The sequence below is a fragment of the Hyla sarda genome, chromosome 8 (genome assembly GCF_029499605.1).
Source record: "Hyla sarda isolate aHylSar1 chromosome 8, aHylSar1.hap1, whole genome shotgun sequence".
In the NCBI taxonomy this organism is placed as follows: domain Eukaryota; kingdom Metazoa; phylum Chordata; class Amphibia; order Anura; family Hylidae; genus Hyla; species Hyla sarda.
In genome coordinates, this window is record NC_079196.1 from 155,786,259 (window position 1) to 155,808,833 (window position 22,575).

The following is a 22,575-nucleotide window of genomic DNA, read 5'->3' on the forward strand; positions in this document are numbered from 1 at the left end:
GACAGACCGTGCATGCTGGGAGTTGTACTTTTGCAACAGCTGGAGGCACACTGGTTGGAAAACCTTCAACTAGGTTCTGTTTCCTAACTCAGTATTTTCCAACCAGTGTGCCTCCAGCTGTTGCAAAACTTCAACTCCCAGCTTGTACTGATCGCCGAAAGGCATGCTGGGAGATGTAGTTATGCAACAGCTGGAGGTACACAACTACAACTCCCAGCATGCAGAGACAGCTGTTTGCTGTTTAGGCATGCTAGGAGTTGCAGTTTTGCAACATCTGGAGAGCTATAGTTTAGAGACCACTGCACAGTGGTCTTCAAACTGTGGACCTCCAGATGTTGCAAAACTACAACTCCCAGCATGCCCAGACAGCAAACTGCTGTGTGGGCATGCTATCAGTTGTAGTTTTGCAAGATCTGGAGGTGCACAGTATAGAGATCACTGTGCAGTGGTCTCAAATTGTAGACCTCCAGCTGTTGCAAAACTGCAACTCCCAGCATGCCTAAACAGCTCTCTGGGCATGCTGGGAGTTGTAGTTTTGCAACATCTGGAGGGTAACAGTTTAGAGACCACTATAGTGGTCTCAGACTGTAGCCCTCCAGATGTTGCTAAGTAACTCACCGGCTTCCGTCGGATCCAGGGAGCTGCGTCGCCGTCCTCTTCCGCCGATCGTCGCCTGCTGCCGCCGCTGATCGTCGCCCTCTGCCGTCGCCGATGGGTAAGTGGATCTTCGGCGCTGGTCCCTGTCGGTTTCCCCATCCTGCCCCGCCTATTGTGGGTGGGCAGAACGGGGAAACCGAAAGTAAACCCCTCCGCCTCTGATCTGCTATTGGTGGTCGCGTCTGGACCACCAATAGCAGAGATAGGAGGGGTGGCACCTCTGCCACCTCACTCCTATTGCTTCAAGGGGATCGTGGGTGTCTAGGACATCTGCGATCCCCTTTATTTTCCGGATCACCGTGTCACTATAGACCCGTATGACCCGGAATAGCCGCAAATCGCAAGTGTGAATTCACTTGCGATTTGCGGCGATCGCCGACATGGGGGGGTCCCCCCTGGGCATTTGCACGGGGTGCCTGCTGATAGATATCAGCAGTCACCCCGGCCCAGTCCCCGCCCGGAGCGCGGCGGGGACCGAAATTCCCACGGGCGTACAGGTACGCCCTTGATCCTTAAGTACCAGGGAGCAAAGGCGTACCTGTACGCCCTTGGTCCTTAAGGGGTTAAACCGCATGGTCAATAGCGTATACATAGAAAAATACCAAAGTCCAAAATTGCGCATTTTTGGTCACTTTGTATACCCTAAAAAAATTTATAAAAAGTGATCAAAAAGTCCCATCAAAACAAAAATTAGCCCTCACACATCCCCATATACGGAAAACTAAAAAAAACTATAGTGGTCAGAAGAGGACAATTTTAAACTTACAAATCTTCATACAAAAAGTAAAATTTTTTTTTAAAGAAGTAAAACCTATATAATTTGGATATCGTTGTAATTCCATGGGCCTAAAGAATAAAGATAATGTGTCATTTTTACCAAAAAGTACACTACGTAGAAGCGGAAGCCCCCAAAAGTTGAAAAAAGGCTTTTTTTTTTTTTATTTCTCCCCCACAAAATTTTTTATGGTGGTTTGGTTGTAGATTTTGTGGTAAAATGATTAATGTCAGTATAAAGTAAAATAGGTGGCGCAAAAAACAAGACCTCATATAGGTCTGTAGGTGGAAAATTGAATGCATTATGATTTTAAGAAGGTGAGGAGGAAAAAAAGGAAAGTGCAAAAATGAAAAAACCTGGGGTCTTTAAGGGTTAATAAATAATGCAAGAAACGTGCCCTTCATAAACAACAAAAGGAACAAGTTACCAAGAATAAACATTGTCAGCAGGGTATCCCCAATTTTCTATTCTACCATTACTATGCCCTCTTACAAATAGTGCCAGCATAGTCGCTCTCTCCTGCGCTAGGATGACATTGTAGTTACTTGTAGTTATTGTGGCAGTGTGGCAAGGAAAGGGTGTATTTCCTTGGCTCACCCTGCAGAAGCTCTCACCTGCTTCTTAAGTAATGAGGCAGGAAGGAAGGGAAGTGTATATGAGATGGAGACTCAGTCTAATCTAGGCTCTTCCTAGGAGACAGCATGTGGGCTGTAGGGAAGAGACAGAGCCTGCTGAGGAGTACACAGCCCGAGCTATGAGGGGCTCAAAGAGACTGCCATGAATTGTGAGTAGAAGGTTGCAGGGGACATATGTTTAACCGGCTGAGGGAAGCTCAGCGGTTGTTAGTCAGGACAAGCTGATCTGTTTAGTCAGTGACCAGACGGTCTAGGATTTTGTTTTGTTCCTGCTTTTTGTTTATTTCTTTCCCTGCAACCTGTCTAATAAAACTGGCGAGGCGCCAGATTTGCATTATAAGCATTTGTTTGCTGGTTTATTGAGAAGAATCGCATCCTGTGGCGTGGTCCAGGACGATCCCAGAGCTAATCTCCAAGACGGATCGTCACATTTTATACAGTGAAACTTCTCCACTTGTTTGAGAAGACAAACACCTTTACCCAGACTAGATTTTCTGTAACACATTTTCAGTTCCTTATTTATAATGTATTCTTTGGGAAGACCACCCCCTTAGAAGACCTTGTTTTTGTGCAATTCTAGGTGGGCATCTCAAAGATATTTCACTGTATAGTATAACTTTCGTTGACTTCAGTGGGAGTAATATAACTTTAAATGCAACAAACTCCCTCTAGTGGCCGTTGCCAGCTGTATCTAACAAGGGGTTTGTCTGTTCTACTAGGCTAACTGAGATTACTCCAGATAAGTAGTATGCAAGGGTTGGATTCAGACTGCAAACCCAGGTGAAGCTGGATCCCCAAACCGGTTACCTGCCTGTATTCAATTCTAAGCACATCCTTAGGAGGCACCGATTGGTGCTCCCTCCTGGACGTAGGCAGCGTAATTAGGTATGAGACCTCATCAGCACCTAGTGAGGACAGTGTGGAAGCGGATGCTTGGTAGGAAAGTATTTTATGCACAGTGGGGGCAAAGTGTGAAATAAAATCATATATAGAGGCACAGCTTATGAATAAATATACAGTCATGGCCATAAATGTTGGGACCCCTGAAATTTTTCTAGAAAATGAAGTATTTCTCACAGAAAAGCATTGCAGTAACACATGTTTTGCTATACACATGTTTATTCCCTTTGTGTGTATTGGAACTAAACCAAAAAAGGGAGGAAAAAAACAAATTGGACATAATGTCACACCAAACTCCAAAAATTGGATGGACGAAATTATTGGCACCCTTTCAAAATTGTGGAAAAATAAGATTGTTTCAAGCATGTGATGCTCCTTTAAACTCATCTGGGGCAAGTAACAGGTGTGGGCATTATAAAAATCCCACCTAAAAGCCTCTGTTTGTGCCACACTAAGAATAGACAACTGAAAGACGACTGTTTGAGGACTTGAGAACCAAAATTGTGGAAAAATATCAACAATCTCAAGGTTACAAGTCCATCTCCAGAGATCTAGATTTGCCTTTGTCCACAGTGCGCAACATTATGAAGAAGTTTGCAACCCATGGCACTGTAGCTAATCTCCCTGGGCATGGACGGAAGAGAAAAATTGATGAAAGGTGTCAACGCAGGATAGTCCGGATGGTGGATAAGCAGCCTCAAACAAGTTCCAAAGATATTCAAGTTGTCCTGCAGGCTCAGGGAGCATCAGGGTCAGCGCGAACTATCCGTCGACATTTAAATGAAATGCTATGGCAGGAGACCCATGAGGACCCTACTGTTGACACAGAGACATAAAAAAGCAAGACTACATTTTGCCAAAATGAACCTGAGTAAGCTAAAATCCTTCTGGTAACACGTATTGTGGACAGAGGAGACCAGGAAAGAGCTTTTTGGTAAAGCACATATGTCAGGATCTGAATACTGTGAGGATACTGGTGGTGGATCCTCTGTGTCAGTGGGGTGATGACGTGGGCCGTACCAGGGGAACGGAGTCTAAGGGGTTACTGGTTTTCACCAGAGCCCGCCGCAAAGCGGGATGGACTTGCAGCAGCAGGTAACCCCCAGGTCGTTCCACCCGATAGCGACTCAACCCCAACTGACGGCTGAGACAGGCGCGGTACAAGGGATTAGGCAAGAGCAAGGTCGGACGTAGCAGAAGGTCAGGGCAGGCAGCAAGGATCGTAGTCAGGGCAACGGCAGAGGGTCTGGAACACTGGCTTGGGACATACACAGGAACGCTTTCACTGGCACTGAGGCAACAAGATCTGGCAATGCTGGGAAGGGGAAGTGAGGTTATATAGAGAGGGCACAGGTGTGAGCACTGATTGAGCCAGGCGCCAATCAGTGGCGCACTGGCCCTTTAAATTGCAGAGAGCCGGCGCGCGCGCGCCCTAGGGAGCGGGGCCGCGCACGCCGGGACTGAGCCGTCGGGGAACAGGACAGGTGGGGTGACCGGGATGCGAGCCGCGAGCGGGCGCGTCCCGCTACGCGGGTCGCATCCCCGCCGGTAACATTAATGCACCACTCCCGGTCAGCGGGACTGACCGGGGCGCTGCAAGAAGGTGAACGCCGCGAGCGCTCCGGGGAGGAGCAGGGACCCGGAGCGCTCGGCGTAACAGTACCCCCCCTTGGGTCTCCCCCTCTTTTTGGAACCCAAAAACTTGCGAATGAACTCCTTGTTGAGGATATTATCCTCGGGTTCCCAAGACCTCTCTTCGGGGCCACAATTCTCCCAATGTACGAGAATTTTTTTTTTTACCTCTGACTATTTTGGAAGCGAGGATTGATTTCCTTAACAGCGAAGACATCGGAGGAGCCAGAGACAGGAGCTGGAGCGACAACCTTGGGAGAGAAGCAGTTAAGAACAAGAGGTTTGAGAAGAGAAACATGAAAGGAGTTAGGAATACGGAGAGAAGGGGGAAGAAGAAGTTTGTAGGAGACAGGATTGATTTGACTCTTGATTTTAAAAGGTCCAAGATAACGTGGTCCCAGCTTATAGCTGGGAACACGGAAGCGGATATACTTGGCAGAGAGCCACACTTTGTCCCCAGGAGTGAAGACAGGAGGAGTTCTTCTCTTCTTATCGGCATGTCTCTTCATATGAGACGAGGCCAATAGGAGCGACTTTTGAGTTTCCTTCCAGATGATAGAGAAGTCTCGGGTAACTTCATCAACGGCAGGCAATCCAGAAGAAGTGGGAATGGGGAGGGGGGGCAGAGGGTGACGGCCGTACACCACAAAGAACGAGGATTTGGCGGAGGATTCAGAGTTTTTGAAATTGTACGAGAATTTAGCCCAGGGTAGAAGGTCGAATCGTCTTGGCGGGAGGAAACAAAATGTCGCAAATAGTCACCAAGGATCTGGTTAACTCTCTCTACTTGCCCATTGGGTTGGGGATGATAGGAGGACGAGAAATGTAATTTGATTTTTAATTGATTACAGAGAGCTCTCCAAAATTTCGATACAAATTGGACGCCTCTATCCGAGACGATATGCGTGGGTAGCCCGTGAAGGCGAAAAATATGCATAAAAAATTGCTTCACCAACTGTGGCGCAGAAGGAAGACCTGGAAGCGGAAGGAAATGTGCCATTTTGGAGAAACGATCAACGACCACCCAGATGACGGAGTTGCCATGGGATACAGTAAGATCCGTAATAAAATCCATGGGAATTTGAGACCATGGCTGCTCAGGAACAGGTAAAGGATGGAGGAGTCTAGCAGGCTTCTGGCGAGGGGTCTTGTCCCGGGCACAAACTGTACAGGCCCGAATGAAATCAGCAACATCACCCTCCAGCGTAGGCCACCAATATAAACGAGAAATAAGTTGGATGGACTTCTTGACGCCAGCGTGGCCAGCGAGGTGAGAGGAATGTCCCCACTTGAGGATCTTGAGGCATTGGCGTGGAGGGACAAAGGTCTTTCCAGGAGGAGTTTGTCTAATAGAAGCTGGAGCAGAGGAGACTAGGCACTCAGGAGGTACTATGTGTTGTAGAGGGACTTCAGATTCGGTAGCATCAGAGGAACGTGAAAGGGCGTCAGCCCTGACGTTTTTGTCAGCAGGACAAAAGTGAATCTCGAAGTTAAAGCGGGCAAAAAACAACGACCACCTAGCCTGGCGAGGGTTCAGACGTTGTGCAGACTGGAGATATGAAAGATTCTTGTGGTCAGTGTAGATGACAATGGGGTGTTTGGAACCCTCCAGTAGATGCCTCCATTCTTTGAGAGCTAACTTGATGGCCAGAAGTTCACGATCACCAATGGAGTAATTTTTTCCCGCCGGAGAGAAGGTTTTAGAAAAGAAACCACAAGTAATATTATGTCCGATAGAGTTTTTTTTGGAGGAGTACGGCTCCGGCTCCGACTGAGGAGGCGTCCACCTCCAACAAGAAGGGTTTCGATGGATCAGGTCTGGACAGCACTGGAGCAGAAGCGAAGGCAGTTTTGAGGCGATTGAAGGCCTCATCCTCTTGAGGAGGCCAGGATTTAGGGTTGGCATTCTTCCTGGTTAGGGCCACAATAGGAGCCACAATGGTGGAAAAATGGGGAATAAACTGTCGGTAGTAGTTGGCAAATCCCAAGAAGCGTTGGATAGCACGGAGTCCAGAAGGGCGTGGTCAATCTAAAACCGCTGACAGTTTGTCTGGGTCCATTTGAAGTCCCTGGCCAGAGACTAGGTAACCTAGGAAGGGAAGAGATTGGCATTCAAAGAGACATTTCTCCATTTTGGCATACAGTTGATTTTCGCGGAGTCTCTGGAGCACTAGGCGGACATGACGACGGTGTTCCTCTAGACTAGAGGAGAAAATCAAGATGTCGTCCAGGTAAACCACAACACAGGTATATAACAAGTCCCGAAATATTTCATTAACGAAGTCCTGGAAGACTGCAGGGGCATTGCAGAGCCCAAAGGGCATAACAAGATATTCAAAATGTCCGTCTCTGGTATTGAATGCGGTTTTCCACTCATCCCCTTTCCTGATGCGAATGAGATTATATGCGCCTCTTAAGTCCAATTTACTGAAGATGTTGGCGCCACGAAGGCGTTCAAAGAGTTCCGAGATTAGAGGCAGGGGATAGCGGTTTTTGATGGTGATTTTATTTAAACCGCGGTAGTCAATACATGGCCGTAGAGTACCGTCTTTTTTCAAAACAAAGAAGAACCCCGCTCCACCAGGGGATGAGGACTTGCGAATGAATCCCCTCTTTAAATTTTCCTGCATGTAGTCAGACATGGCTTGAGTCTCAGGGGCGGACAGACGGTAGATCCTGCCCCGGGGTGGAGTAGTACCAGGAAGGAGGTCAATAGGGCAGTCATAAGGCCTATGAGGTGGCAAAGTCTCTGCTTGTTTTTTTACAGAAAACATCGGCAAAGTCCTGGTAGGCCTTGGGAAGACCTGGTATAGGTGGAGCCACATGGGTTTGACTGACGGGAGCAGGCGTGAGGCATTGTTTGAGACAAGAAGTACCCCAGCTCTTGATCTCCCCTGTGGTCCAGTCAAGGGTAGGAGAATAACGTTGGAGCCATGGCAAGCCGAGGAGAATTTCAGAGGTGCAATTGGGTAGGACAAGAAATTCAATTTTTTCGTGATGCAGTCCAATGCACATTAGCAGGTGTTCTGTGCGGTAATGCACAGTGCAGTCCAATTTTTCTCCATTGACTGAAGAGATGTAGAGTGGTCTGACGAGACTGGTCACTGGGATGTTGAACCTATTAACGAAAGAGGCCAAAATAAAATTTCATGCAGAACCGGAATCCAAGAAGGCCACAGCTGAGAAGAAGGAGTTAGCAGAAGGAGAAATCTGCACAGGCACAGTAAGACATGGAGAAGCAGAATTCACACCTAGAGCTGTCTCACCTTTGTGAGATATCGGAGTGCATTTTTCCTGACGCAGAGGGCGGATAGGACAGTCTTTTAGGAAGTGTTCGGTACTAGCACAGTACAGGCATAGATTCTCGTTACGGCGGTGAGTCCTCTCTTGTAGGGTCAAGCGGGACCGGTCCACTTGCATAGCCTCCTCGGCAGAAGGCACAGGAACAGATTGCAGTGGACATGAGAAGAGAGGAGCCGGGTAGAGATATCGCCTGGTGCGAACAAAGTCCTTCTCCTGTCGGAGCTCCTGGCGTCTTTCAGAAAAACGCATGTCAATGCGGGTGGCCAAATGGATAAGTTCAGACAGGTTAGCAGAAATTTCTCGTGCGGCCAGTACATCCTTGATGTTGCTGGATAGGCCTTTCTTGAAGGTCGCGCAGAGGGGCTCATTGTTCCAGGATAATTCAGAGGCGAGAGTACGAAATTGGATGGCGTATTCGCCCACAGAAGAACTTCCTTGGACTAGGTTCAGCAAAGCAGTCTCGGCAGAAGAGGCCTGGGCTGGTTCCTTGAAGACACTACGAACCTCAGCGAAGAAGGACTGGACAGTGGCAGTGACAGGATCATTACGGTCCCAGAGCGGTGTGGCCCATGAAAAGGCCTTTCCAGACAGGAGACTAACAACGAAAGCCACCTTAGACCGTTCTGTGGGAAATTGGTCCGACATCATCTCTAAGTGTAGAGAACATTGAGACAGGAAACCACGGCATAGTTTAGAGTTCCCATCAAATTTGTCCGGCAGGGACAAGCGGAGGCTGGGAGTGGCCACTTGCTGCGGAGGAGGTACAGGAGCTGGCGGAGGAGATGGTTGCTGAAGCTGTGGCAGGAGTTGTTGCAGGGCGACCACCGTGGTAAGGTCAGCGACAACTGGCAGTGGGACCTCAGCGGGATCCATGGCCGGATCTACTGTCAGGATCCGGATACTGTGAGGATACTGGTGGTGGATCCTCTGTGTCAGTGGGGTGATGACGTGGGCCGTACCAGGGGAACGGAGTCTAAGGGGTTACTGGTTTTCACCAGAGCCCGCCGCAAAGCGGGATGAACTTGCAGCGGCAGGTAACCCCCAGGTCGTTCCACCTGATAGTGACTCAACCCCAACTGACGGCTGAGACAGGCGCGGTACAAGGGATTAGGCAAGAGCAAGGTTGGACGTAGCAGAAGGTCAGGGCAGGCAGCAAGGATCGTAGTCCGGGGCAACGGCAGAGGGTCTGGAACACTTTCACTGGCACTGAGGCACTGGAACGCTTTCACTGGCACTGAGGCAACAAGATCCGGCAATGCTGGGAAGGGGAAGTGAGGTTATATCGAGAGGGCACAGGTGTGAGCACTGATTGAGCCAGGCGCCAATCAGTGGCCCTTTAAATCGCAGAGAGCCGGCGCGCATGCGCCCTAGGGAGTGGGGCCGCGCGCGCCGGGACTGAGCCGTCGGGGAACAGGACGGGTGAGGTGACCGGGATGCGACCTGCGAGCGGGCGCGTCCCGCTACGCGGGTCGCATCCCCGCTGGTAACATTAATGCAGCGCTCCCGGTCAGCGGGTCTGACCGGGGCGCTGCAAGAAGGTGAACGCCGCGAGCGCTCCGGGGAGGAGCAGGGACCCGGAGCACTCGGCGTAACAACATAATTCTACTGTTTACTGAAAACGGAATGAGCCTACAAAGAAAAAAACCACAGTACCTACAGTGAAATATGGTGGAGGTTCAATGATGTTTTGGGGTTGTTTTGCTGCCTCTGGCACTGGGTGCCTTGAATGTGTGCAAGGCATCATGAAATCTGAGGATTACCAACAGATTTTTGTACTGGACAGCCCAGTGTCAGAAAGCTGGGTTTGAGTCCGAGATCTTGGGTCTTACAGCAGGACAGTGACTCCAAACATATGCCAAAAAGAACCCAGAAATGGATGGCAACAAACAGGCCCGGACTGGCCTACCGGGATATCGGGAATTATCCCGGTGGGCCGCTGGGCCTGAGGCCGCTTTGGGGCCGGCTCCAGGCCCCTACAAGTAAATAGGTCCAGCGGGCTCAGGGACGGTTTTGCCTATGGGGCGCCGCTCTGCCTGTAGCCCCAACCGCCCAGCAAAGCCCATATAATATCCCCGTCCCATGTTTGAGGAGTGCGGCAAGCAAAAAGCCGCACGCTGCAGCTCAAAACATGCCCTGCCCATCCCGCATGTCAATACAGGAGCGGAGCACGGCTGGGAAACCGCCCATCGCCTCGCCCCCCCCCCTCCCCCCCGCATCACCCTACCGCCGCACTCACCATTCTAATTGGCCTGCGGCGGGCCGGCACTGGAGTACGAGTGACGCCCCTGACGCTGCGCAGGGGGACGTCGCTCGTCATCACCGGAGCGCGCGCCCTGCTGTGAGACACGCTGGTGAGGAGACACGCTGCCTCCTGCCTGCCCGCTGCCCTGACTGATCTGAGCAGGTGAGACGGGAGGGGGATTAGTGGAGTGGGGAGTTAATTTAGTCGTCGTGGGGTGGGGTAGTGGGGTGGGGGGTTAATTAAATCGTACAGGGGTGGGGAGTCAATTAAATCATACAGGGGTGGGGTTGAGGGGTTAATTAAATCGTACAGGGGTGTGGAGGAGGGGGAGTGTGTTAATGAAATTGTACAGGGGGGGGGAGGAGGAGGGGGGTGTTAATTTCATTAAACCCCCACCTCCCCTGCCTCCGCATGTAATCACCTTACTAGTGAAGTCAAACACTGTAACAAACCTCCTCCCCATGTAATCTCCTTACTACTGGGGTGACACACTGTAACAAACCCACTCCTCATGTAATCTCCATACTACTGGGGTGACACGCTGTAACAAACCCCCTCCTCATGTAATCTCCTTACTACTGAAGTCAAACACTGTAACAAACCTCCTCCCCATGTAATCTCCTTACTACTGGGGTGACACACTGTAACAAACCCACTCCTCATGTAATCTCCATACTACTGGGGTGACACGCTGTAACAAACCCCCTCCTCATGTAATCTCCTTACTACTGGGATGACACACTGTAACAAACCCCCTCCTCATGTAATATCTTTACTACTGGGGTGACACACTGTAACAGACCCCCTCCTCATGTAATTTCCTTACTACTGGGGTGACCCACTGTAACAAACCCACTCCTCATGTAATCTCCATACTACTGGGGTGACACATTGTAACAAACATCCTCCTCATGTGATCACCTTACTACTGGGATGACACACTGTAGCAAAACCCCTCCTCATGTAATCTCCTTACTACTGGGGTGACACACTGTAACAAACCCACTCCTCATGTAAGCTCCATACTACTGGGGTGACACACTGTAACAAACCCCCTTCTCATGTGATCACCTTACTACTGGGATGACACACTGTAACAAACCCCCTCCTCATGTAATCTCCTTACTACTGGGGTGACACACTGTAACAAACCTCCTCCTCATGTAATCTCCTCACTACTAGGGTGATACACTGTAACAAACCTCCTCCTCCTCATGTAATCACCTTACTACTGGGGTGACACACTGTAACAAATCCCCTCCTCATGTAATCTCCTTACTACTGGGGTGACACACTGTAACAAACCCACTCCTCATGTAATCACCTTACTACTGGGGTGACACACTGTAACAAACCTCCTCCTCATATAATCACCTTACTACTGGGGTTACACACTGTAACAAACCTCCTCATGTAAGGGAGAGGAGGTGGGGAAGTTAATGAAATCGCACAGGGGGGCAGGAGGGGGGATCGGCAATAGAGAGCGCTGGAAAAATGCAGGGTCTAACATGTTTGTCCTGCAGATGCTGAAGAGATGAAGTTTTGGCTGAAAGAAGACGCCGTGGCGGTCTGAGCCGGATGGAGAAGAAAAGGAAAGAGGACGACGCTGATCAGAAGAGATGTAATTGTGAGTGCCAAAATGTAACTGTAATCACTTATATGGTATACAGATCTGTATACAGCTGGTATATACCTCTATATGTTCCTGTATATAATCACTTATATTGTATACAGATCTGTATACAGCTGGTATATACCTCTATATGTTCCTGTATATAATCACTTATATGGTATACATATCTGTATACAGCTGCTATATACCTCTATATTAGTTTTTGCCAACCAGGGTGCCTCCAGATGTTGCGGCCTTTGGCTGTCCGGGCATGCTGGGAGTTGTAGTTTTGCTACAGCTGGAGGCACCCTGGTTGGGAAACACTTATCTAATCGCTCTATGTGTGATATTGTCTGTGGAGCTGTGTATCTAATCCCCCTATAGATACACAGATACTGGTTGTTGAGTCCCTTTATCTAATATAATGTATGCTATAATGTGTGATACTGTATGCTATACTTGTGTAAGGAGATTACATGAGGAGCAGGGGCGGACATATCGCTCGTGCAGCCGGTTCAGCTGCACAGGGGCCCAGCGTGAGAGGGGGCCACTGCCCTCTCCAGGTCCGGCCCCAGAGGCGAGCATTAGGTCACATACCACCGCATACTCCCCGACCACAGCAAGTTTGACAGCACCCAAATGGACGCTGCGTTCAACCACCCCTGTAGCCAGTGGCGTCTCTAGGGGGGGGGGCACGGCCCCCCCCTACATCATGATTGGCCCCCCCTTGTGCCCCCCCCTAGCAGCAGTAGGTCACTAGCAGCTCTCATGGCCATCAGGGGGGTACAGCTAGTTCACCAGTAAGGGGCCCGAGCCCCCGCTGCACCCCCCGCCCCCCGGAGCCATCTACTCCAGCATCCTTTTTTAAAATAAACCTTCAGCCAGCAGCCCTGTCACCACGCAGGGGCCGCGCTATGCAGACTGGGAAGAGCAGACAGGAAGCTCCTCCCCCTCTCTCACTCCACTGTATGCTGCTGCTGGACCTTGTGGAGCAGGCCCGCTGTGTGTGTGTGTGTACAGGCCCGGACACCACCAGTATGGAAGACTTACCTGCCCAGTGCCCACTGCTGATGCTGCCCTTTTAAAGTAAGTAACTTGCTTGGGGGAGAGGGGGAAAGTTGTAGTTCGGGAGACAGTGGGAGGTAGTTCAGTGTTTCCCAACCAGGGGGCCTCCAGCTGTTGCAAAACTACAACTCCCAGCTTTCCTTTGGCTTTATGAGCATACTGGGAGTTGTAGTTTTGCAACAGCTGGAGGCCCCCCTAGTTGGGAAACACTGATCTATATCAATCATCTATCTATCTATCCATCCAAAAAAAAAAAAAAATCACGAGACCAGCAGCACACAGAAAAATTAGTGCAAAAAAGGTGGAGATTTATTGCATTATCCCAGTGTACAAAAGAAGCAACGTTTCAACGACCTCTCTTCGCCGTTCTCAAGGAGCTTGTACACTGGGATAATGCAATAAATCTCCACCTTTTTTGCACTAATTTTTCTGTGTGCTGCTGGTCTCTTGCTTTTTTCTAGTACAAGTGAACCTCTCACCAAGGTCCACACCCAGCGTGCACCATTGCATTGGTTTTCTTAATTTTGTTGTGCTGCTCTTCTGGAGTTTTTTTTTATCTATCTATCCATCCATCTATCTCATATCTATCTATCTATCTCATATCTATCTATCTATCTCATATCTATCTATCTATCTCATATCTATCTCATATCTATCTATCTATCTATCCATCTATCTATATCCATCTATTTATGTATCTATCTATCTTTCTATTTATCTATCTATCTCATATCTATCTCAGATAGATGAGAGATAGATGAAAGATAGATATGAGAGATAGATAGATAGATAGATGATATATAGATAGATATGAGATAGATAGAAAGATAGATTAATAGATGATAGATAGATAGATGATAGATAGATATGATATAGATAGATGATAGAGAGATATGATATAGATAGATAGATAGGAGATAGATGGATAGATGATTGATAGATAGATCAGTGTTTACCAACCAGGGGGCCTCCAGCTGTTGCAAAACTACAACTCCCAGTATGCTCATAAAGCCAAAGACATGCTGAGAGTTGTCGTTTTGGAATAGCTAGAGGCCCCCTGGTTGGGATACACCGATCTATCTATCTATCTCATATCTATCTCATATCTATCTATATATCATCTATCTATCTATATATCATCTATCTATCTATCTATCTATCTACAAAACTAAAGATCCAGCGGCACTCCCAGATAAGGTGCAAAAACATAGTGTTTTATTCCCCCATGTATGTGTGACGTTTCAATAGCATCCCGCCATCTTTATCATACGTACAGTTGTACATTCTGTAGTCTCTGTGACATCACTGTGCTTCATAATAAACTGTGACATCACTGTGCTTCATAATAAACTGTGACATCACTGTGCTTCATAATAAACTGTGACATCACTGTGCTTCATAATAAACTGTGACATCACTGTGCTTCATAATAAACTGTGACATCACTGTGCTTCATAATAAACTGTGACATCACTGTGCTTCATAATAAACTGACATCACTGTGCTTCATCCTGTAATTTGATGTCACTGTTTATAACAACCCTGTAGTGACATCACAGTTTATTATTCTTGAATGCTGACTTCACTGTGTATATTTTCCCGGTACAATGACATCACTGTATAGTTACCCTCTACTGTGACAACACTGCGTTTATTAACCCTGTAGTGGCAAAACTGTTTATTGTCCCTGTACAGAGACATTACTGTTTATATTAACTCTGAACTGTGATGTCACTGTGCATATTTACCCTGTATTGTCACTTGCAGTGCAAGGTAAATATGTACAGTGACATTAGGGTATACAGGCTTATATACAGTGATGTCACAGTGCAGTGTAAGTATCAACAGTGATGTTGCAGTATAGAGATAACACACAGTGATGTTATAGTTCAGAGATAATATACACAGTGATGTCACAGTACAGGGATAATACACACAGTGATGTCACAGTACAGGGATAATATACACAGTGATGTCACAGTACAGGGATAATATACACAGTGATGTCACAGTACAGGGATAATACACAGTGATGTCACAGTACAGGGATACTACACACAGTGATGTCACAGTACAGAGATAATACACACAGTGATGTCACAGTACAGAGATAATACACACAGTGATGTCACAGTACAGAGATAATACACACAGTGATGTCACAGTACAGAGATAATACACACAGTGATGTCACAGTACAGAGATAATACACACAATTATGTCACAGTACAGGGAGGGATAACATACACAGTGATGTCATAGTACAGGGATAATATACAGTGATGTCACAGTACAGGGATAATACACAGTGATGTCACAGTACAGGGATAATACACAGTGATGTCACAGTACAGGAATAATACACAGTGATGTCACAGTACAGGAATAATACACAGTGATGTCACAGTACAGGGATAATATACAGAGTGATGTCACAGTACAGGGATAATACACACAGTGATGTCACAGTACAGAGATAATACACACAGTGATGTCACAGTACAGGGATAATACACACAGTGAGGTCACAGTACAGGGATAATACACACAGTGATGTCACAGTACAGGGATAATACACACAGTGATGTCACAGTACAGGGATAATATACACAGTGATGTCACAGTACAGGGATAATACACACAGTGATGTCACAGTACAGGGATAATATACACAGTGATGTCACAGTACAGGGATAATATACACAGTGATGTCACAGTACAGGGATAATACACAGTGATGTCACAGTACAGGCATAATACACAGTGATGTCACAGTACAGGGATAATACACACAGTGATGTCACAGTACAGAGATAATACACACAGTGATGTCACAGTACAGAGATAATACACACAGTGATGTCACAGTACAGGGATAATACACACAGTGATGTCACAGTACAGGGATAATACACACAGCGATGTCACAGTACAGGGATAATACACAGTGATGTCACAGTACAGAGATAATACACACAGTGATGTCACAGTACAGGGAGGGATAATATACACAGTGATGTCACAGTACAGGAATAATACACAGTGACGTCACAGTACAGGGATAATACACAGTGACGTCACAGTACAGGAATAATACACAGTGATGTCACAGTACAGGAATAATACACAGTGATGTCACAGTACAGAGATAATACACACAGTGATGTCACAGTACAGGAATAATACACAGTGATGTCACAGTACAGGGATAATATACAGAGTGATGTCACAGTACAGGGATAATATACAGAGTGATGTCACAGTACAGGGATAATACACAGTGATGTCACAGTACAGAGATAATACACAGTGATGTCACAGTACAGGGATAATACACAGTGATGTCACAGTACAGGGATAATACACACAGTGATGTCACAGTACAGGGATAATATACAGAGTGATGTCACAGTACAGGGATAATATACAGAGTGATGTCACAGTGCAGGGATAATACACAGTGATGTCACATTACAGGGATAATACACAGAGTGATGGCACAGTACAGAGATAATACACAGTGATGTCACAGTACAGGGATAATACCCACAGTGATGTCACAGTACAGGGATAATACACAGTGATGTCACAGTACAGGGATAATACACAGAGTGATGTCACAGTACAGGGATAATACACAGTGACGTCACAGTACAGGGATAATACACTGATGGCACAGTACAGAGTTAATATACAGTGATGTCACATTACAGGGATAATACACAGAGTGATGGCACAGTACAGAGATAATACACAGTGATGTCACTGTACAGGGATAATACACAGTGATGTCACAGTATAACCATCTCACAGCCGGACCACCATGTAATTTCAGCAGAAAATAAAGCAGGGCCTCATGTTCAAGTTTCGCCTAAGGCCTCACAAAGTCTAGATCCGCCTCTGGTCGGCCCTACCATGGGACCCGGTGGGACCATAAGTCCCATGTGGCACTTTTCAGGGGCGGCATTTTGCTGCCCCCTTTTTTTTTTGTGCCTAGTAGGTTCATGGTAGGATTGGCGCCGCTGTTGCTCACTGTTCTAAAGCAGCTGCGGGGTATAATAGCGCAGCGGGCACTTTAGACAGTGAGTCTGCCTCCGACCGAGGTCCGACGAGGGACGTCGCACAAGTGACGTACTTCTGCAGACCCGCTCAGGAGGACGTCAGTGACGTCACTCGTCAGGCCGCTGCCGGAGAGGAGAAGCGCTGTGCAGGGCAGGTAAGTGTGTCTCTGTGTGTGTCTGTGTCTGTCTGTGTGTTTGGGGGGGCTATGGCTACCTAATGTGAGGAATCTATGCTACCTAATGTGGGCAAACTATGTTACCTAATGTGGGAAATATGTGCTACCTAATGTGGGGAAACTATGCTACCTAATGTGGGGAAACTATGCTACCTAATGTGGGGAAACTATGTTACCCAATGTGGGGAATCTGTGCTACCTAATGTGGAGAAACTATGCTACCTAATGTGGGGAAACTGTTACCTAATGTGGGGAATCTGTGCTACCTAATGTGGGGAAACTATGTTACCTAATGTGGGGAAACTATGCTACCTAATGTGGGGAAACTGCTACCTAATGTAGGGAATCTATGCTACCTAATGGGGGGAAACTATGCTACCTAATGTGGGGAATCTATGCTACCTAATGTTGGGAATCTATGCTACCTAATGTGGGGGGCTTGAATGAGCTGTGGCATATGGGAGGCCTTAATAAATAATTAGAAACTTATACAGCAAGTGACATATGGGGGTCCACCTGAGTAAGTGACACATGGAGGGGGGGGGGGGGTGCTGAACAATTGATGTTTTGGGGGGGGGGGGGCACAGGCACATTCTTTGCACAAGGGCACTCTGCTGTCTGTGTCCGCCCCTGGTTAGAGAATAAGGGGTAAAGTGGAACATAGAACAAATGCAGTTATTTTTTTCTTAATTTTTTTTTAATGAAGTAAACGAGATAAAGGTAAGCAATGACTTTTCCTCAGTCTGGAGCGTGGTCTTCATCGGCAGGAAGCAGTGAGGAGGAGGAGGATGACGGAGGTTCTGATTCCATCTCTGCTTCTTTTTCGTCCCTCTCTATATATAGGGCCGTGGCCATGAAGAAGGCCCCTCCGATGACTGCCATTATGGTGCAGGTCATGAGGGCATACTCCAGGCTGCGGTATTTCAGAAGAGGGGATTTGGCATATCTTCGTTCGTAGGTGTCAGATATCAGGCCGATGAGGTACGGGCTGCCGGCATCACCTAAGAGGTGATAGATTGTCATCTGCACGGCCAGGGCTGAAGATCTCCTCCACGGAGTTACTACTTTTAGTATAATGTCAGATATGAGGGTGAAATTTACTGACAGAAGCGTCTCTCCGATGAAGATGAAGATGTTGGTGGCAACGAGGCTGATGTTGCCAAAAGTCAATGCCAACAGAAGAAAAGGGGCGGAGAGCATCATCGCGCATCCACACACAAGCGGGTCCGCCCGTGGGTTGGATTTGCAATATCTTTTACTTATCTCCGTCCCTGCTACAACTCCCAGAATGCCGGAAACAACTGTAACCACACCAAATATTAGGATGTCGTGATAGTCACACGGTTCAGCACGGCAAGGGTCCTTCTCTTGTAGGAGTGTTCGTGCGTGGGTCAGGTATGATGGACCCCATACACCTATGGCTCCCACTATGAAGGATACAGCCGTCGATCCCATGGTGGTTAACATGAAGCTTCGATTTTTAAATAGTTTTTACAGATCTGTCGCCCATTTGGCAAACTTCTGGGATTTGTTGTTCTTCTTCCCGTTTGCAGTCGTTCTTGGAAGCTCCTTTGTGACCAAAATCATCAAAGCCACAGCTATGAGGCCCAGGCCAGGGGTGACCCGAAATGCCCAGTGCCAATCGCCCCTTGCTGCATCAGTCACTTTGGGCCCGATGATGTATCCTAGTCCGCAGCCTACAGGTATGACGGAGTAAAACACGTTCAGCATGCGGGTCCGCTGGTCACTTGTAAAAAGGTCTGCAATGATGGAGGGGGCGATGGTGCAGAAAGTTGCCTCTCCGGCTCCAACCAGTCCACTCGTCAGCAGGAAGAGCAGGAAGTACCCGTCAGGGATGAATGACAGGGTAAGTGTCATGCTCAGCCAAACGATGACTCCTGCGCAAACAGTATATTTCTTATTACAGTGGTCGCCCAAATATCCGGCAATTGGTGCGACCAGAACGTAGCTTCCAATGAACAATGTATTCAATAAGCCGGACAGACTAGCATTGGTGTCATATGCTTTCTGTATATAAGGCAGCACCCCCGCCACGCTGGAGCGATTTGCATAGATGAGCAAATTAACAAAGGCGAGGATCACTACGGTGATGATGGAACGTGCGGTGGACATCACGCTTAGAGATGGCAGGTTCTGCCTCTCAGGGATATCGCCCTTTTCTACATCCATATCACTATGGTCCTCCATTGCTTCTTCCTCCTCCTTCAGCAATGGGTCTTGTGGAGAGGCCATGGTCACAGGTCAGAGCCTGAAAACACTAGAGAGAGAGAGATAAGTGAACAAATTAGACAACATGTCATCATTCCTGTCATTATACAATAGATCCTTCATACAGAGCAGAAATGTCCAGCACAGAACCACAAGATAACACTAAGACCATCGCAGCCTCAGAAGAAGACGCTTCTCTATAAGTGTTTTATATGGAGACGTCTTCCCTGAGGTTTCCAATGTCTGATAACCCTGAACCTGTCCGGTCCTAGTAATATCTGATAACCCTGAACCTGTCCGGTCCTAGTAATATCTGATAACCCTGAACCTGTCCGGTCCTAGTAATATCTGATAAACCTGAACCTGTCCGGTCCTAGTAATATCTGATAACCCTGAACCTGTCCAGTCCTAGTAATATCTGATAACCCTGAACCTGTCCGGTCCTAGTAATATCTGATAACCCTGAACCTGTCCGGTCCTAGTAATATCTGATAACCCTGAACCTGTCCGGTCCTAGTAATATCTGATAACCCTGAACCTGTCCGGTCCTAGTAATATCTGATAACCCTGAACCTGTCCGGTCCTAGTAATATCTGATAACCCTGAACCTGTCCGATCCTAGTAATATCTGATAACCCTGAACCTGTCCGGTCCTAGTAATATCTGATAACCCTAAACCTGTCCGGTCCTAGTAATATCTGATAACCCTGAACCTGTCCAGTCCTAGTAATATCTGATAACCCTGAACCTGTCCGGTCCTAGTAATATCTGATAACCCTGAACCTGTCCGGTCCTAGTAATATCTGATAACCCTGAACCTGTCCGGTCCTAGTAATATCTGATAACCCTGAACCTGTCCGGTCCTAGTAATATCTGACAACCCTGAATCTGTCCTAGTAATGGCGGATTATAAGGGCTTGGCTGTATGGTCACTGGGCCATGTGAACTTCATACTGTAGATACAATTGGGCTATCCTGCTATATACATTTGCTAATAATGAACCTACCCCACCTCATTGGGATCTATCCATCCCCTATATGACTTTCTGCCACTAGTTGATTTGCAAATTTTCCCTTTCGGAGTACCCAGAGTATTTCTATTTTTAGTACACACAGAATTCTATTATGTAATATTATATTTCTGCCCTAATCTTTCTGTCATTCTTTTACTACTCCACCAAATCTTTCTCATAGACTTATATCTTTTAGAACTTCATGAATTAGGACTCTTTTTCTTGGGGGCTTTTTTGGGCATAATTGCATTTTAGCACTTTTGAAAGAAAAAGCTCTGGTCATGATACTATCTGTGCGTTTTATTATGTTTAATGCTTAAGCCAAGTATTGTCACAATGCTATGAGAAATATACCGTATATACTCGAGTATAAGCCGACCCGAGTATAAGCCGAGACCCCTAATTTCAACCCAAAATCCCAGGAAAAGTTATTGACTCGAGTATAAGCCTAGGGTGGGAAATACCTCATCCCCCCTGTCATCATCCAGACCCGTCATTAACATCCTCATCATCATCCCCTTGTCATCATCCCACACATCCCCCCTTCATCATCCCCTTATCATCCCACACATCCCCCCTTCATCATCCCCTTGTCATCATCCCACACATCCCCCCTTCATCATCCCCTTGTCATCCCACACATCCCCCCTTCATCATCCCCTTATCATCCCGCACATCCCCCCTTCATCATCCCCTTATCATCCCACACCCCCCCTTCATCATCCCCACCCCCCTTCATCATCCCCACACCCCCCCTTCATCATCCTCTTCTCATCATTCGCCCTCAGTGGTCTTCAACCTGCGGACCTCCAGAGGTTTCAAAACTACAACTCCCAGCAAGCCCGGGCAGCCATCGGCTGTCCGGGCTTGCTGGGAGTTGTAGTTTTGAAACCTCCGGAGGTCCGCAGGTTGAAGACCACTGCGGCCTTCAACATCATCCAGCCCCCCTCTCACCCCCTTTAGTTCTGAGTACTCACCTCCGCTCGGCGCTGGTCCGGTCCTGCAGGGCTGTCCGGTGAGGAGGTGGTCCGGTGAGGAGGTGGTCCGGGCTGCTATCTTCACCGGGGGCGCCTCTTCTCCGCGCTTCCGGCCCGGAATAGAGGCGTTGCCTTGACAATGACGCAGTAGTACATTGGCAATGAACGCACCTCTGCGTCGTTGTCACGGCAACGTGACTATTCTGAGGCCGGGCCCGAAGCGCTTAGAAGAGGCCTCCCCGGTGAAGATAGCAGCCCGGAACCACTATCCCACCGGACCACCTCCCCACCGGACAGCCCTGCATGACCGGACCAGCGCCGAGCGGAGGTGAGTACTCAGAACTAAAGGGGGTGAGAGGGGGCTGGATGATGTTGAAGGCCGCAGTGGTCTTCAACCTGCGGACCTCCGGAGGTTTCAAAACTACAACTCCCAGCAAGCCCGGACAGCCGATGGCTGCCCGGGCTTGCTGGGAGTTGTAGTTTTGAAACCTCTGGAGGTCCGCAGGTTGAAGACCACTGCGGGTGGGGGAGTTCACTCGAGTATAAGCCGAGGGGGGTGTTTTCAGCACGAAAAATCGTGCTGAAAAACTCGGCCTATACTCGAGTATATACGGTAACTTTTGTTATTTCTTTTGGAAATTAATTTCTTGTTTTTTTTTTGCTAAAAAAAAAAGCAACAACAATAAAAAAAAAACTGTCAAACAAAATGCCCTGTGTATGTATGAATAGAAGAGGCTGAGACTTACCTTGTGGTTCTCTCTTCAGACAAGGAACGGTCAAAATCTTGAATTCTCTATCGCAAATAGAAACTCTCTAACAAACACTTTGCACCACAGGTTGTGAATGCAAAACACACTGAAGAGACTGCAGCCGGCGCGCACCTCCTTGTACAGCTTACGGTGACATCATCACAAGCATGTGTGACATCACAGGGTTCTAAACCATCTTCAGGTATGTGTATATCTGTATAGTAAATGTGAGTAGCCGTATTAGTCCAGTGATGCAGATTGTAATACCTTTTTTATTGGACTAACAGAATTTTGTAGAGACAAACTTTTGGGATTCCTCCCTGATAATTTATAAAGTCCTTTGATCATTAGTCCTTGTCTATTGGACTTGATAAAGGGAGGAATCCTAAAAGCGTGTCTCTACAAAATTCTGTTAGTCCAATAAAAAAGGTATTACAAGAGACTGCAACATATTTTTTGATTTGTGTATATATTTCCATGCGTGAGTAGGTGCCTCCAGCTAGGGTCCGTGTCCAGGATTCTGCATACGTAGTTCCAAGGAAAATGCTG

General features: G+C 47.5%; 1 long non-coding RNA gene and 1 pseudogene across 1 annotated transcript in view; one reads left to right on the forward strand and one right to left on the reverse strand.

The window, feature by feature from the left end:
- Nucleotides 1–12,626: 12,626 nt before the first annotated feature.
- Nucleotides 12,627–22,575, forward strand: part of LOC130284463 (uncharacterized) — a 63,990-nt gene continuing 54,041 nt past the window's right edge. The window contains exons 1-2 of the long non-coding RNA XR_008847046.1: nucleotides 12,627–12,842; nucleotides 22,114–22,228. This is a non-coding gene — a long non-coding RNA (uncharacterized LOC130284463). The remainder of the gene's footprint in view (nucleotides 12,843–22,113; nucleotides 22,229–22,575) is intronic.
- Nucleotides 17,774–19,542, reverse strand: LOC130284462 (protein spinster homolog 1-like; annotated as a pseudogene).